Raw genomic sequence first — 15,663 nt, 5'->3', positions numbered from 1 at the left:
TTGCTTTTAGAATACACTGACAGGTATACCTGTTGTGACTTTTTTTGGACCTGGTTTCACACACGTTTGCTAAGATCAAGAAATGCAGAAGTCAGCTCACCTTAGGACTGTCCAGAAATCAGTAACAGCTGGTTAATCCAAAATCCAGGATCAAGGTGTACAAATTCCTTCTCCAGAAATCACAAGGACAAGTCCCTCTGTGTGCCTCCCTCTGGTCCCAGGTAACAATGTGACAGGTACAGTCCCTGTTACAGTTTTTCTCCCCACTCTGGGTCACACCCACATTCCTGCACTTAGAAACGCAGGTGGAGATTGACAACATAAATATACATAGAGCACTTGGAGAGGGAGAGGTTTAAATGATGGTTTGATATTTTAAGAAGCCTAAGGCAGCATCAGGTGTATTGAACAGTGTGTCTGTACTATTCTTATCCCTGTTATAAAATGAATAGGGATGTCTGGGACTTTAGGCTGGACCCAGTGAGCAAGTGCTAAATACTGCAAGTATTGGACCTGTGTTAAATTGCCTAGTCCCTAGTTTTTGGGGTGGTTTTCCGCAAGGAGTCTATTTTTTGTTTCCAAATTTATTTTTTTTACTGAAGCCTTTCATTGTACAGTGTAATTCGTCTTTATATACCAGGTAACTCGTACAGCCAAAAGTTATTTTTTTTCTTTTTTCTAAAAATGTGCTTTGTATCCAGTATTTTCAATTGCTTACAGGAACACTCCAATCACCATAAACACAACTGAAGCTCATGAACCAGCATAGCTAAGGGGAGTGGGCCTTAGAGGGATTTTACAGGCACCCAGACCACTTCTGCCCATTGGAGTGGTCTGGGTGCCAACTCCCACTACCCTTAATCCTGCAAGTGTAATTATTGCAGTTTTCATAAACTAGTAGACAGTCACTAGAGGGCACTTCTGTGTTCATAGAACACGAAAAGTGGTTTAAAACTACGCTGGACGTCCTCACGCTATGTGAGGACCTCCAGTGTCGCCGAAATCCCCATAGGAAAGCATTGGAAGCATTTTTCAATGCTTTCCTATGGGGAGGTCTAACACGTGTGTGCGGCCATTTCCACGCATGCGCATTAGGTCTCCCCCGCTGGCTTCTGGCACTGGAGAATCCCTTTAACATTGCTAGGAGACAGGCATAGAATGATGTTGGTGCTTAGGATTGGTTCAGAGTTCAGTGTGGGCAGAGCTTATTATATATAAAGGGGACATTTTAGGTTGGGGCCATCTTAACTTACTCTTTACTTACCTGATGCTGTCCCACCCTCCCTGATGGTGTTTTTACCCCCGTTTGGTCATGGCGGCTGGATAGATAAAAAAAGTTGGGGAGTAGGTTGGATTGATATGTTAGATATGTTTTGTTCAGCAAGAACAGTTAGGCGTTTAACCCCTTAAGGACCAAAATTCTGGAATAAAAGGGAATCATGAAATGTCACACATGTTATGTGTCCTTAAGGGGTTAAACTAGTATTGTTTAATTAAATGGTGTTGTAATGTAGTTTTGCTTTATTGTTTATATAGGGTTGGGTCATTGTCTGGGATTATAATTGTATAAAGGCAGTATGATGGAGTTCATATAACAATGCTGAAATTATGTTGACAATGACCTAATTTTTTATATCAATTAAAGCTGTGATCATTTTTACCCAAATAAAGTGATGTCAGTGTCTTTTTGGGGATTGTTTGGGTTTTGGTGGTTTAATCATATGTTGAGAGGACGATTATGCACATGTCGAGTGACACATAGTGGTTATTGTACCAGGGATGCCTTGGCGTGCCCTCCCCAACCCATGTAAGTAGTTAAACCATTTAGTAACTTTTTGTCTTCCTACTTGGGGTCCACCAAGTGCTTCTCCCGGCTCCTCTCAATCACAAAATCTCTTTACTAGGTTAAGAATGGCAGTGCAGGGCTTAGCACCTTGTCTGAGCGCAATCAGCTGATGTTCTCAGCCTATAACCTGACTTAGCACTACAGGGATTAGCTCAAGAGGGCTTACAGAAGCTGTTTGCAGGAGCTTCCGGCACTCACTGATGACATGATGCTGGAAAGGGATCATGGCAGACCCCTAAATAATAGATCAATGTGTTACTAAGTGCTTTAACTACTTACATTGTGGGGTGCCAGGGCACTCCTGACACCATAAGCACTGCATGGTGCTGCAGTGGTCATGGTGCTTGGAGTGTTCCTTTAGTTAGATATATATTGCTCATTATCTTTGCTGTATATCATGCTTTATCTAAATCATTGCGGCCCAGTTCCATTAATATTAAGGATCAGAATCTGTTGACCCCAAATCATCGGGATGGAGGCATGTATAATAGTGTTGACTCAGATACCATCTGTTGTCTTTTAAATCCTCTCGTTTTGTCTTGCTCATTAGATTATCCCCTCCTCATTCTATAGGAATTCTCCTCCCATTTCCACCTCCCTTTTTAAACCTCTATTTCCTTTCCTTATTCTATCCTCTCTTCTCTTGTCCCGTCTTCTCATTTATTTTTCGCCAATCAATCTATTCTATTTTTTTACACTCAAACCCTTCAATTTTATTTAGCCTTAATATCCACTCTTCCTTTGCCATTGTATCTTCCCTTAATATTCACCTTCCATACTTTTAATTCTCACAATCCCATTTCCATTGGCTTTCTCAATTATTTTGTCTTTCCATCCTCTGTAACTTCATCCCACATTCCTATTTTTTCCCAGTTATAATATTAACATTATATAGCCCCTTCTCCTTGCTATTAATCATTTAATTTTGATCTCTGACGCCCCCTCCCCAAAGCCTAACCTGTTGGTCACGATTGTGGTATGGAAGCAGTGAATGGTTTATAGCACAAAGAGATAAAGCTCCAGCACTCAGTAATATCAGGTGAAATGTTTTTTTTTTTTTCAGCCATCCAGAATGATAGGCAACATGTGTCTTTATAGCTTGATAAAGACACACATCGTGTTGAAACGTTGCCTGTCATTTGGGATGGCTGAATAAAACACACATTGCACCTGATATTACCGAGTGCTGGTGCTTTATGTTTTTTAATTACGTTTGGATCCTCAGAGCAGGGACCTTTACTCATCGCACAGGTACCAAAAATCTTGGAGCTTGAATAGTGTCCCACCTATGTATTTAGTTTTGGTTTGTAGCACAGCCACCAATTACCTGTCATTTGGCTCCGTTCAGGTCAGTGTCACATCCCGCACCGACAACCTATGACACCGTAACCTGTATTTTAGACCTACAGCCACAAAGAAACAGAAGACCCTGCCTAGGAAGTACAATGTTTTTATAAAAATGATATTGCGAAATTGATTGTGAAATTGATTGTGCTCTGTCAATTTAAAGGTTTTAATAGAGAGCTGAGATAGGTAGAAGGTTTCAGGGGAGTTTGAAACTGATGGCCACAGAGGTATTCAGTAATTAGGAGTGTTTTCAGTCATGCTAAATGGATAGGGGGATAGTGCCTGTGGATGTAGGAAACAGTTGCAGATGAAGAAGAGCTTCTGGGTTGAATATTGGAGTTAATGTATGGATTGGTTTTAGATGAAAACAGAGCTGAGAAAAAAGCAAGAGAGTGAAAATATAAGTATATTATTGCAAAGGGCCGAATCCCACAGATACATGTCCTGGTCTGAACAAGATTAGTGGGAGTTACACCCGAGTGGCAGTGCCGCCATTTTAACGACAGCAACTGAATTGGCTGTCTTCCAGGACTGTAATTCTCATTCTCTTGGGTAGCAAAGAGTTTTAAAACGTCATCTGCAATAAATTCCCTCTTTTTAACCCGAATACTACACTACACATTAACTCCTACATTACTAAACACACTATAGTAACGCAAAATCTTAACCTCTACACTTACCTTAATACCTTTACACTAACCAGTAACCCCTACAATACATTTAACAGTTATACTACCAACACTAAACCAAAGCTCAAAATATAATGCAATTTAAAGATATAAACAATGAATGTGTATTCAGGGAAATATATGATTGCCCTCAATACAGTAAATTTATATAAGCTTGGAATGCACTCTTTATCTGTGGGATATTGTTATTTTTATATATATATATATTATTTTTTTTTACTATTGAGCTACTGAGTGATTGCCCTGGCTTTCTAAAGACTGCCCTGTTCTTGCTTTCTCATGTAACCCTGCTGCATTTCGATTGACTGTTACTCTTGACGTGAGAGAACCCTGACATTTTCAGCCCATCACACGCTGGTTGTGTGTTGGTATATGGTTTGATCCCAAAACTGGTGTGTTTTGGGTAAAGCTGAATAACTTGGTATGTACCAAGTTCCTTTAGTCGGGTGGAGCTCAACTTGTCCATGTGAGCTGTTATTGGCCTGTATGTTTCCTCTATCTCTCCCTTGCTGCCTCTACTTCTCTCTTTCCTATACTTTTCTATTATTTTTCATTTGTTTCTATTACTTTTTCTTATTTTTATTTCTCTTCTTCCCCCCCTTCCCATTATCTCTGCCATCCCCTCTCTCACTAGACCCATGCTTTATGCCTTACTGCAGCAATATAAGTACAGTCTTTTGAATACAGTGGGTCCTGGGATATAAACTGTAACGGAACCGCTGGCACCCCGACCGGGTATCCTCCGCTGACGGATGCTCCTAGTGCTTTCCGAGGTCTCCAAGCACTCCACCAGACACCATAACCACTGTAGACTCCCATGAACCGACGCAGCTTGGTTGGGGTCTCGCCACGCTACCCACTCTGGACCCAAGACCAGGGTCTAGCTTCCAGTAGATGGACCTCTCCGAATTCCAGAGAGCAGGAACAGGAAGAAGCTCTTAGCAGAGCTCAGCGATAATACCCTGGGGAGTATAGTGATTATAGCAATCCCCAGAGTGTAGTTCTCCAATCCCCCAAACATGAGCTGAAACTTCATGAAGGTACAAGATGATCTGAGGTGCTAGCACACCCAGTCTGGCTTTTATTACAGTTGTACACTTACAGGCCACACCCAGGGGGAGGCATAAAACAACCAATCACATACATGGTTCAGCCCACACATCCCCTCCCCTCAGATAACAGTAAACCCAATTATACAGTACACATTTTTAACCAAGTTCTGGATGTACCCCAAAACCAGGGGGTACACCTTTAAATCCAGCATCGCTGGATAGCCCTTATTCAGGGGGACAACATATTCAAAATTCAAGTCATTCGGATGAACGGTTCGGGAGATATGGGGTTCCAAAGATTTGACCGACCGCATGGGTAAAGTATCCGAAAACAGTTCCATGCATTTTGGCCCTGCGGTCGGTCACAAACAAGGGAATGAAAACAGACGAATTGCCTGTGTTATAGAGCCTGGAGAGGGTTTGAATGAATTCCCTTGTTTGTGGGGTTCTTTCTACCGAACGGTCATTCGGTAGTTTCTATACGAATTTCTGGAAGTATGGAGGTCTCAGCGGTGTTTGCCTAGTCAAGTGTCCGATTTTAGTTCCAGACACTCTACGGCAAAACACCGCTGTTCGGTAGTTTAAGATGGCCGCCGCCACGTGTTTGTTTCCCGAATGGCGGCCACCCAGAGGACAAAGAATACATTACACTGATTGCCAATTACCCGTTTGCAACTTTGTTGCAAACTGTAATTGGAGGCACACTTATTCATGGGTGGTCTGGTTGTTCGGTAGTTTCACTCAATATAATGAATGGAGTGATTCTACCAAACAATCAGATGAATACTGCATACAAATCACCCAGGTTAAACTTAACACATAAATACATATACAATATTACAGGCAGTACACTGGAATATGCTTCATAGTCTTAAAGGGACAGTAGTCCCAAAAGTCCCAATCTGTTCATAGATGATTTTAAATGGCCAGTAGCAGCCATATACAGTACAATATGCCCCAAATAACCCAGGGGCCATAGTCAGTAGGTAGGAGGCTCGCAAACAGGCTTCTCCAGGGCCCAGTGGCGAGTTTGGTTTCGTCACATAAACCAAATAAACTGTACATTCCCAGGAGCATGCAAAGTGTGCTGGACTGTGAAGGAACCCTAGATAGACAACTAACTGAAGTGATTATAGTACCGGGAGTCCTTGAGCACCCTCTCAGTTTCATACAGCCAGATCCCCTAAGATGGAATGACTAAGACTGAGTTAGATTTAAATTTACGCACCACCACATCAAACCAATGAGAGTAGGCTGTGATAGTGAGAGCGGGACATTCTCAGCCTATCACGGCCCGCTATTGTTGGTATGATGTGTTATGGGGTAAGCTGATATCTTACTCTGCCTCATCCATCGCATCATAGAGGGCTGAGGTGCAAGAGCCAGGAATCCAGCTTCACTGTAAAACCTTTGAAACTGGTTTAACTATTAAACAGGGGATTACACCCAGGGGATCCAGGCACCATAACAACTTCAGTGAATTGAATAGTGTTCCTTTAATCAGGCTTGTACTGATAAAAGCTAGGGTGATTACTATGCTGCTGATAACAGTATGAAGCAGGAAATTAATTTGCAATTAATAGAATCGAAATATAAAATAAACTTTTTTTTTAAATTTAGGAGATGGAGAGGCAGTCTGCACCAGCAGAGTGTGCAGAGGATCCCCAGAAGCATACATTATACCAGTGTCTGTCTCCAGAGCCATACATTTTAATGTTGCTATCAACAAATGCTAATCTTTCACTAATGGAATGCTGGCAGCAGCACCTCATATGCTAAAGATGTATTACACGTAATAATAAGCAACGTATTAGAATAATATTTTGTCCCGTGGTGTTTTTCTGTACATGTGTTCCTCCCTTCTTGAATGAGTCATACTAACGCATACACATGACAGATTAAGAACAGAAACATAGCTCTGAAAGCAATCACGCTACATTCCAGGATAAGCAGTCAATAGCTAGGTATGTCCAAGCAAGCCACTTACAGAGGGTATACATTAGGTTTTAAACTATCACTTGCACCCTGTCCATGGCTTCCACATTGCAGCTGTGGGACTGAGGAGGAGGAAAGGGGGCTGAGCAAACAGGTGCCATCTGGACCACTGTTGGGTTAAACTGTATCTAAACAATTTAAAGGGACATTCCACTGTCCAAATACAAAATAAACACAAATCCCTGTTTGGTATATATACCCCAATAAAAGCTTGTATGAGGGTAGATAGTTACATAGTTACATAGCTGAAAAGAGACTTGCGTCCATCAAGTTCAGCCTTCCTCACATATGTTTTTGCTGTTGATCCAAAAGAAGGCAAAAAAAAACAGTCTGTAGCGGTTCCAATTTTGCAACAAACTAGGAAAAAATTCCTTCTTGACCCCAAAATGGCAGTCAGATATCTCCTTGGATCAAGCAGCAATTACCCCACTAATTAGAAATTATATCCCTGTATGTTATGTTTTTGGAAGTATTTATCCAATTGCTGTTTAAACATCTGTATGGACTCTGATAAAACCACATCTTCAGGCAGAGAATTCCATATCCTTATAGTTTTACTGTAAAAAAACTTTTCTTTGCCTTAGAGTAAATCTCCTTTCTTCCAGCCTAAATGCGAGACCTCGTGTGTAGCCCTGTTTATAAATAGATTTCCAGATAAAGGTTTGTACTGGCCCCGAATATATTTGTATAATGTTATCATATCCCCTCTGAGGCACCGTTTTTCCAAACTAAACAGATTTAAATTTGTTAACCTTTCTTTGTAACTGAAATGCTCCATTCCTTTTATCAATTTTGTAGCTTGTCTCTGCACTTTTTCTAGTGCCATGATATCCTTCTTTAGAACAGGTGCCCAAAATTGCACAGCATATTCAAGGTGTGGTCTTACCAGATATTTATAAAGAGGCTAAATTATATTTTCATCCCGAGAATTTATGCCCCTATTTATACATGATAATACCTTACTGGCCTTAGCAGCTGCAGATTGACATTGCATATTGCTGCCTAATTTGTTGTCTATAACAATTCCCAAATTCTTCTCATGTCCTGTTATCCCTAATTCACTACCATTTAGGGTATAAGTTGCTTGTGCATTCTTGACCCCGAAGTGCATAAAACAAAATTTCTTATGTCGCCACTACTGCGCCTGCTCAGAATAACTGAGAGCAGAACAGTCCCCACGTGACTGTTACAGCAGGAAACAACTCCCAGGTAAGCAAAGAGAACCTTAAATGACAAGAAAAGGGAAAACAAGAATAGAATAAAGTTAAAGAATCAATATGGGCTGTAACTTACCATGGCTTGTCCAAAAGCTCTGCAACCAGATCAGGGGGGATTTTGATGCAGCAAGGGGACTTTTTAACAACAGCCGACCCCACATCAATTTTGTATATTTGTAGCCCTTATACATGACATTTAAAGATTTATAAAAGTTCCCACCATGCAGTGCAGATACTAATCAGTACCCAACTCAGTTAGTCTTGCTCATGCAGGCTGATTACAGAGTTCTTCATATGAAGAGAGGCTGAAGTTCATATGGAAGCCCATGGTACACATGGGAAGGTGGCCACAAAATAAAATTATTTTTAAAAAAAAATTCCTGTTTGTCCTGAGAGGACAGAAAAAAAGACTGTGGGGTAGAAGGAAGAGGGACCTTTTATGACTACAGTCTTGTTCTCATTGGTTGATTTTTTTCCTGTCCTGTTCTTGTTTGGGGGCGGAGCTACCCATAAGTGATGCTGCCATGATTAGCCCAGAAAGAGGACATACTCTTTACACATAAAGCTGTCCTGGAGTATGGAGTAAAAACAGAACGTATGCCACTCTTCAAATACTTGGGGAGGAAGATGAATGGATTAAAGCAGCATTTGTAAGGTATTTGCATATTTTGCCAACAGCCCCCAAGGTGGCATAGCAGCTTCCATTGTGGCTCCCGGTGAAAAAGTGGGATGGAAATAACTACCGCTCTTCTTCCGCTGTGCTACCATTACCGATATGTTTAAGGCTGTTCGCCAAAACGTATTTGTTTATTTTGTGTTCCTGTTTCTAATAAACCTATATTGATGTGCCACCACCTTTTGGTTCAGCTCATGGCACATAAAGTTCTTGGGATTCATGCCACTATAGAAAAGGATTTTTTTGTTTGTTTGTTTTTGTTTTGGGCAGCTGAACCTTCCATTGTAATGTATGGACAATGAGATGTTATAGGATGATTACTGTTCCCATCAGCGATCTCAAGTGATATCTGCTGGGAAATGGCAAACAGTGGCAGATGGAAATGTTTTGCCACATTTGCCAAAAATCATCTTCTACGTAACCAAGCAATTCCTTCTTTGATTGTGGAATCTTTTGATTGTGATGGACTTTATTTGCACTCTGTGCAGGTATTTCACAGAGCCTCTTTAAGGCTAGAACTGCATTTTGGGATTAGTCGGTCTACAACAGTTGAGCGTCTACCTCTCAGTCGACCATCTTTTAACTTATGATTTCAAAAAACAACTACAATCTTTCCCATATGACGTCTAGAATTAATATTTATATTACACTCCTACAGTGCCATATTATAATATGCAAATAAGCTGCCAAAGTGTTAGTTTTACCAGAAGTACCACCTCCACTTCCCAGGTTTTTAATAAAGACTAGTTTTGCGTATACCATATATTTACGAAATAGGTTTGTGTGGTCTGAAAAATATAATTTAAGGTAGGAATCCTCAACACTATTTCTTTGAACTGAGTGAGCACACATTTACTGATGATTATCCATTATGGAATGATTTTACTCATTCAAACCAGCAGCACTGGCACTTGGGTTCCACATATGAGCAATATATATTTAAAAAAAAAAAAAAAAAAAAAAAGTAAAATAGTGTCTCTCATATGGTACCCCATAGATACAGGAAGTTCCATGAAAAGTGATGTTTATTGGTCCATTTGTTCATACATGGCAAAAAACAGACCATATTAATGCAAACCAATCTATCAACACGCAGCAAAATAAAAATGTCTACAAACTGAAATAATATAGGGGTCGGGGGACATAATTATATATATTTTTTTTAAAAGGACTATAGGAAAACTGAACGTGCTGTGCATCCTCAGTCATTAACTCTTTCAATAATGTAATTTCCTGAGCAGTGATGGTTCCAGTTTTAAGTCCTGATGTTCAATATAATGGGGAAACTATATTATGAAACTGTTAATTATTCTAATTAATATGACATGAGCAAGCCAGGCTGTTTAGATTACCCTTTTGACTTAGGGAAACACTAGTCATATTATTAGTTATTATAGTGCTGAACAATTTTGTTAGTTTTAATAAAAACACCTAATCCAGGCAAAAAATAATGGTGGTTTAGTTACATTATATCATCATTTATTGCATAAGCCTGCCACAAACGTCAATGTACCCCATCTTTGGCAGGTCCTACTCTGTCTGCTAAATGAGCTACTCACTTGGGGAAATCCTTCCATCTCGAGTTCTCTGCAGTACAAGACTTAAATAGGGTCCTGAGATGAGGCACCTGTAACAGGGAGGGGTGCAAAACCAAGGAGCTGGCTAGACTCCTAAATATATACATATATGAGAAAAAGGGGTTTGGCTGCACTCACCTAAACATGCTTAAAAGGGGGGCTGCTGGGGGCCAATAAGTACAGTAAAAATGAAAATCCAGCGCACTCACTTGTCTACTAAACAGTTATTATAGTGCTGAACAATTTTCTTAGTTTTAATAAAAACACCTAATCTAGGCAAAAAATAATGTTATACATATAGTGTTTGATACATATACTGACACACACTGATACAAACTCTGCCAGACATGCAGATACATTCCTAGCAATCCCCAGATTGAAAATACTTCTGACTGTGGTCTGTTAAATCATGACTTTGGATTTTTGACATCACCGCGTCTTTTCTTTTTCTTTCCAACAATGAAATGTATTAGCTCTTCTATTGTGTGCACATCGCTATCTGTGACCTATAGCCCTGTGTATTGCAAAAGTGAAATTAACTTCTTTTGAAAAAAGCCTGTGTGTAAACAATGGCTAGAGGTTCGTGTGATCTAGAAACCTATCGCTGGTCTGCCCATCAGGAAATTGAACTCTTATTTATTACTGTTTAACCCAAACCTACGTCTACATTTAAAACCTGCTATTTCCATAATGACATTTAAACTATGCATGAGCTGACATAATATTAAAGGAAAACTACAAGCAAAATAACCACTAAAGTGGTTATGGTGCCAGCAGTGCCTGTAACAGCTGTACTTCTTATAGGGGGTCCGCTGGGCACCGATCCGCATCTTCTCTCTGCCGGAAGGAGAGTCTGAAGTTCCTGCTTCGAAACTTGTGTTAGTTCTCCTAAACTTCATTGTTTGAAAACACGAGCTGATCACTCTTAGCCCATGAACTAAGCCCTGCACTGCCAGGCTTGGCTCAATTAAAAGAGCTTCCGGCAGAGAGCACATATGACTCCTTACGTTCAGGGCCGGCCTTAGATCATTAGGCGCCCTGTGCGAAAAGTCTTCACGGCCAGTGGTGTATCCTGGTTTTGTGCTGCCCTAGGCAGGACAAAACTCAGGCGCCGCCATTCCCCCCGCCCCGCCTTCTAAATACACACACACATTTACTGACAGATACGCATACACTAGCGAACAGAAACACACACTCGCTAACAGAAACACACACACACACACTAACAGATACACTCACTAACAGACAAACACACACTCACTAACAGACACACACAGACAAACACTAGCAGACACACACTCACTCACTAGCAGACACACACACACTCACTAACAGACACACACACTCACAGGCAAACACACTCACACTAACAGACACACACACTCACAGGCAAACACACTCACACTAACAGACACACGTTCACTCACTAGCAGACACACACACTCACTAACAGGCAAACACACACACAGTCAGAGAAACACAGACACTCACTAACAGACACACACAGACACACACTCACTCACTAGCAGACACACACACACTCACTAACAGACACACACACACACACTCAGAGGCAAACACACTCACACTAACATACACACTCACTCACTAGCAGACACACACTAGCAGACACACTCACTCACTAACAGGCAAACACACACACAGTCAGAGACACACAGACACACACACTAACAGACACACACACACTCATATTAACACTTTTATTTTTATTTAACCCCCCCTTCCCCAGCCTCCTTACCTTTGGGAATGCTTGGGGGGGGGGTTCTCTTTCTCCCTGGTGGTCCAGTGGCTGCTGGGCGGGCGGCGCCGGCGGGCAGCTGGCGAGGGAGCACTTCCTCTGAGCTGTCTGCTCAGCTCCCTCACGCGCCGCAGAGTGAGGCTGGGAGCCGGAATATGACGTCACATTCCGGCACCCAGCCTCACTCTGCGGTGCGCGAGGGAGCTGAGCAGACAGCTCAGGGGAAGTACTCCCTTGCCAGCCACCCGCCAGCGCCGCCCGCCAGCCCAGCATGTCAGTTAGCCGCAAGGCTAACAAAGCATTTGCCCTGGGCATTTTGGGGCGGCTTTTTTTGCCGCCCCCTGGAAAATGCCGTCCAAGGCAAATGCCTTGTTTGCCTCGCGGCTAAAACGTCCCTGTTCACGGCGCCCCACCTCACCAAGTTGCCGGTATACAGTCACACGCACAGGCACAGTCAGACCTGCTCAGTTACAGGCAGACAGGCACTCACGCACGCTGATAAGCACACACTCAGTTAAAGGCAGATAGTCACACATACAGGCACAGGCACACACAACGGCACAGCTACAGCGACACACACAATTGGAGTTACACACACAGGGAGGCAGTCACACAGACAGTCACACACAGGTAGGCAGACAGTCACACAGACAGTCACATGCAGGCAGACAGTCACACACACGCATGCACAGACAGGCAGGCAGTCACACAGACAGACAGTCACACGCAGGCAGGCAGGCAGTCACACAAACAGTCGCAGGCAGCCACACAGACAAACAGACAGTCACGCATACACAGAGGCAGGCAGTCACACACAGGCAAACAGACAGTCACACATACACAGAGGCAGGCAGTCACACAAACAGACAGTCACACGCAGACAGTCACACACACACACACACACACACAGAGGCAGGCAGTCACACACACACACACACACACACAGAGACTTACCTCTTTCCATTATGGCTGGAAGGGGGAGTGGATGCAGTTCCTGTACAGCAGTTACCAGGGGGCTTCTGGTATTTATTAGCTCCACCTCACGATAAGCCCCGCCCCTGTTGCTCGTTAAACTCAGCCCCCTCTGCCGCAATTTTTTTTTAAAAATGTAGGTTTTTTTTTTTAATAGACCCGGCTGGAGAATAATTACTCCTCCACCCAAGTACCTGTTTTAGCTCCCCAGAAACCGGCCATATGCGAGCTGTGGCGGCTACATGGCGCCCCCTGCTCCATGGCGCCCTGTGCGGCCGCACAGCTCGCACACCCCTAAGGATGGCCCTGCTTACGTTAAAGGGACACCGTGGCACTCCTGACACCATAACTGCTTTAACCCCTTAAGGACACATGGCATGTGTGACATGTCATGATTCCCTTTTATTCCAGAAGTTTGTTCCTTAAGGGGTTAAAAAAAAGGGGGGGCGGGGGGGAATTTGAGGCACACCCGAAACATGCATTTCTAAGTAGTGCTGCTGTCATAAAGACCAAAATATATACAAAATACAGATTAAGGAAAAATGCACAAACCAAAACAAATACAGGATATTTCAAATCACCTATCTTAGCAAACAAATATGGGGATTTAATTCCACCAAGTGGTCACATTGTGTTAAGCCCACCACTATGCCACAGTATCCCAGTATCAGTGGGTCCTTCATTAATTTTAACATGGGAGATTTACCTGCTAGCATTCAATGCTTACTGCTTCCAGAGACTATGTTTAATTATGCTTTCCTGGGGCCACCTCCAAAAAGGGGCACCTATAGTGGATGGGTGGGGTGCTCAACCCAATAGTAATCAGGTCTTGATTACAAATCTACACAGAAAAACACCGGACATGCATTTCTAAGTACTGGTGCTGCCGTAGAGACCAACATATATACGCTGGATATGAGGATTGTAGCGAAGCTCCACTACCACGACTGGGTATCACCGCTGAGTTCTCCTCGTAGCTGGAAGAAGCGCTGATCAGTGATTATAACCCTTTCCCCCAGAACATAGTTCTGGGAGTATATCTGATTTTGTATTGGGAAAGCATAGTCTTTTATACATGGACCCCCAGCACGGGATCCCTATTCATCCCAGAGTAAGCCCATCCTGGTGCCTCTGGTTCTGGGAAATAATTGAGTTACCCTCACTTAAGCTACAGAGGACACAACATGAAAATACCCCAAAAACATATGAAAACAAACAGGAACCCCAACACATTACATCCCCGGATAACTCTGGTCCGAGCGCCCAAGTTGGCAAAATAGCGCCAGAATCCGTGGAAAATAGAAGAATCGCCAACATGGTTAAGAATTGACCAGCTGCTAGCAAAATCCATGCTGAGAATAGTTTCATATTAAATGTCCCTTCGGCCGGTCAATTGTTTGGAGCTCATGCAGACAAATAAAGGGGGCTCCCCCTGTCTCTCAGGGAGCGATTAGTCCTTTCAATCCATAGCACCTCCCCTCCAAGTAGCATTCTCCTAGCAAGTCGGGAAGTGGGGTAAAACAAAGTAGCATAGGGGGATGATGCAGCCGAGCTAGAGTTCCACAAGTTTTGGTACTAGGTCCTGCTGGGAGCTTACGGCTTTCAGAAATCGAATTCCTCCTAGGAAAGAGGCGCTTTTGAGTGTTTAGCCTGGAGGTTGAAAAGTACAGGCCAGGGGTAGTGAGAACTCTTTCTTGAACAAATGAGGGGAGGAATAACATACGGTTTGCCACAAGGACATCCAATGCTTTCCTATGGGGAGGGCCCAATGCGCACGCAATACTGGCCACGCATGCGCCCCCCATCAGATGACGGCTGAGGAGATGGAGTGCTGACCTAGCACCGAGGGAAATTGGCACTGGAATCAGGTAAGTGTTAAAAGGGTTTTTAACCCTTACCATTTTGAGGTGGGGGAAAGGGGGGGGGGGGGCAGAGGGAACTGTAGTATAAGTCGGGGGTGCCCAAAAGGCAGATTCCCTGATGTTATAGAACTACAACTCACATAAATAAATTTAGAATGGCAAAGCATCATGGAAGCTGTAGTTTTAAAACATCTGGGGGTCTACCTTTTGGGCACCCCAAATTTGTATTACTTACACTATAGAGAGTACAATTACAGCAAAAACAAATACAGTTTTAAATTTTACAAGTCTACTTAAAATCAACTATCTTAGCAAACTTCCCATGTTAAAAATAGTGTAGGGCCTACTGATATTGGAGTGCTTTAAATGTAGTGGTGGGCTTAACACAATATGGCCATATGGTATAAGTGAATCCCCATATTTGTTTGCTAAGATAAGTGATTTGAAGTGTTTTTTTTTGGTGTTTGTGCATGCTGTTCCTTAAACCATAACTACTTCAGCGCACTGTAGTGGTTCTACTTGAGGTGTTCCTTTAAATACTCTGAAATCTCTAATAATAATAATAAGTATATCTTGTAGCTGCATAACAAGTGAGTTACCTAGATAAGTAATGCTATTTGCGTTAACATTAACCTATTTTGAAAGATAAGCGATGGGGTCAGCATTTCAAG

At 42.5% G+C, this 15,663-nt stretch overlaps 1 protein-coding gene across 1 annotated transcript in view; it reads right to left on the bottom strand.

Annotated features, from left to right (window-relative positions):
- EPS8L1 (EPS8 signaling adaptor L1) overlaps positions 1–214 on the bottom strand; it is a 123,501-nt gene extending 123,287 nt beyond the window's left edge. Inside the window, exon 1 of the mRNA XM_063435790.1 lies at positions 101–214. The gene's annotated coding sequence lies outside the window, so the exon portion shown is untranslated. The remainder of the gene's footprint in view (positions 1–100) is intronic.
- Between the last annotated feature and the right edge of the window lie 15,449 nt (positions 215–15,663).

This window comes from Pelobates fuscus, chromosome 11 (genome assembly GCF_036172605.1).
Source record: "Pelobates fuscus isolate aPelFus1 chromosome 11, aPelFus1.pri, whole genome shotgun sequence".
Lineage (NCBI taxonomy): Eukaryota > Metazoa > Chordata > Amphibia > Anura > Pelobatidae > Pelobates > Pelobates fuscus.
This window is presented reverse-complemented; position numbering and strand designations above follow the sequence as displayed.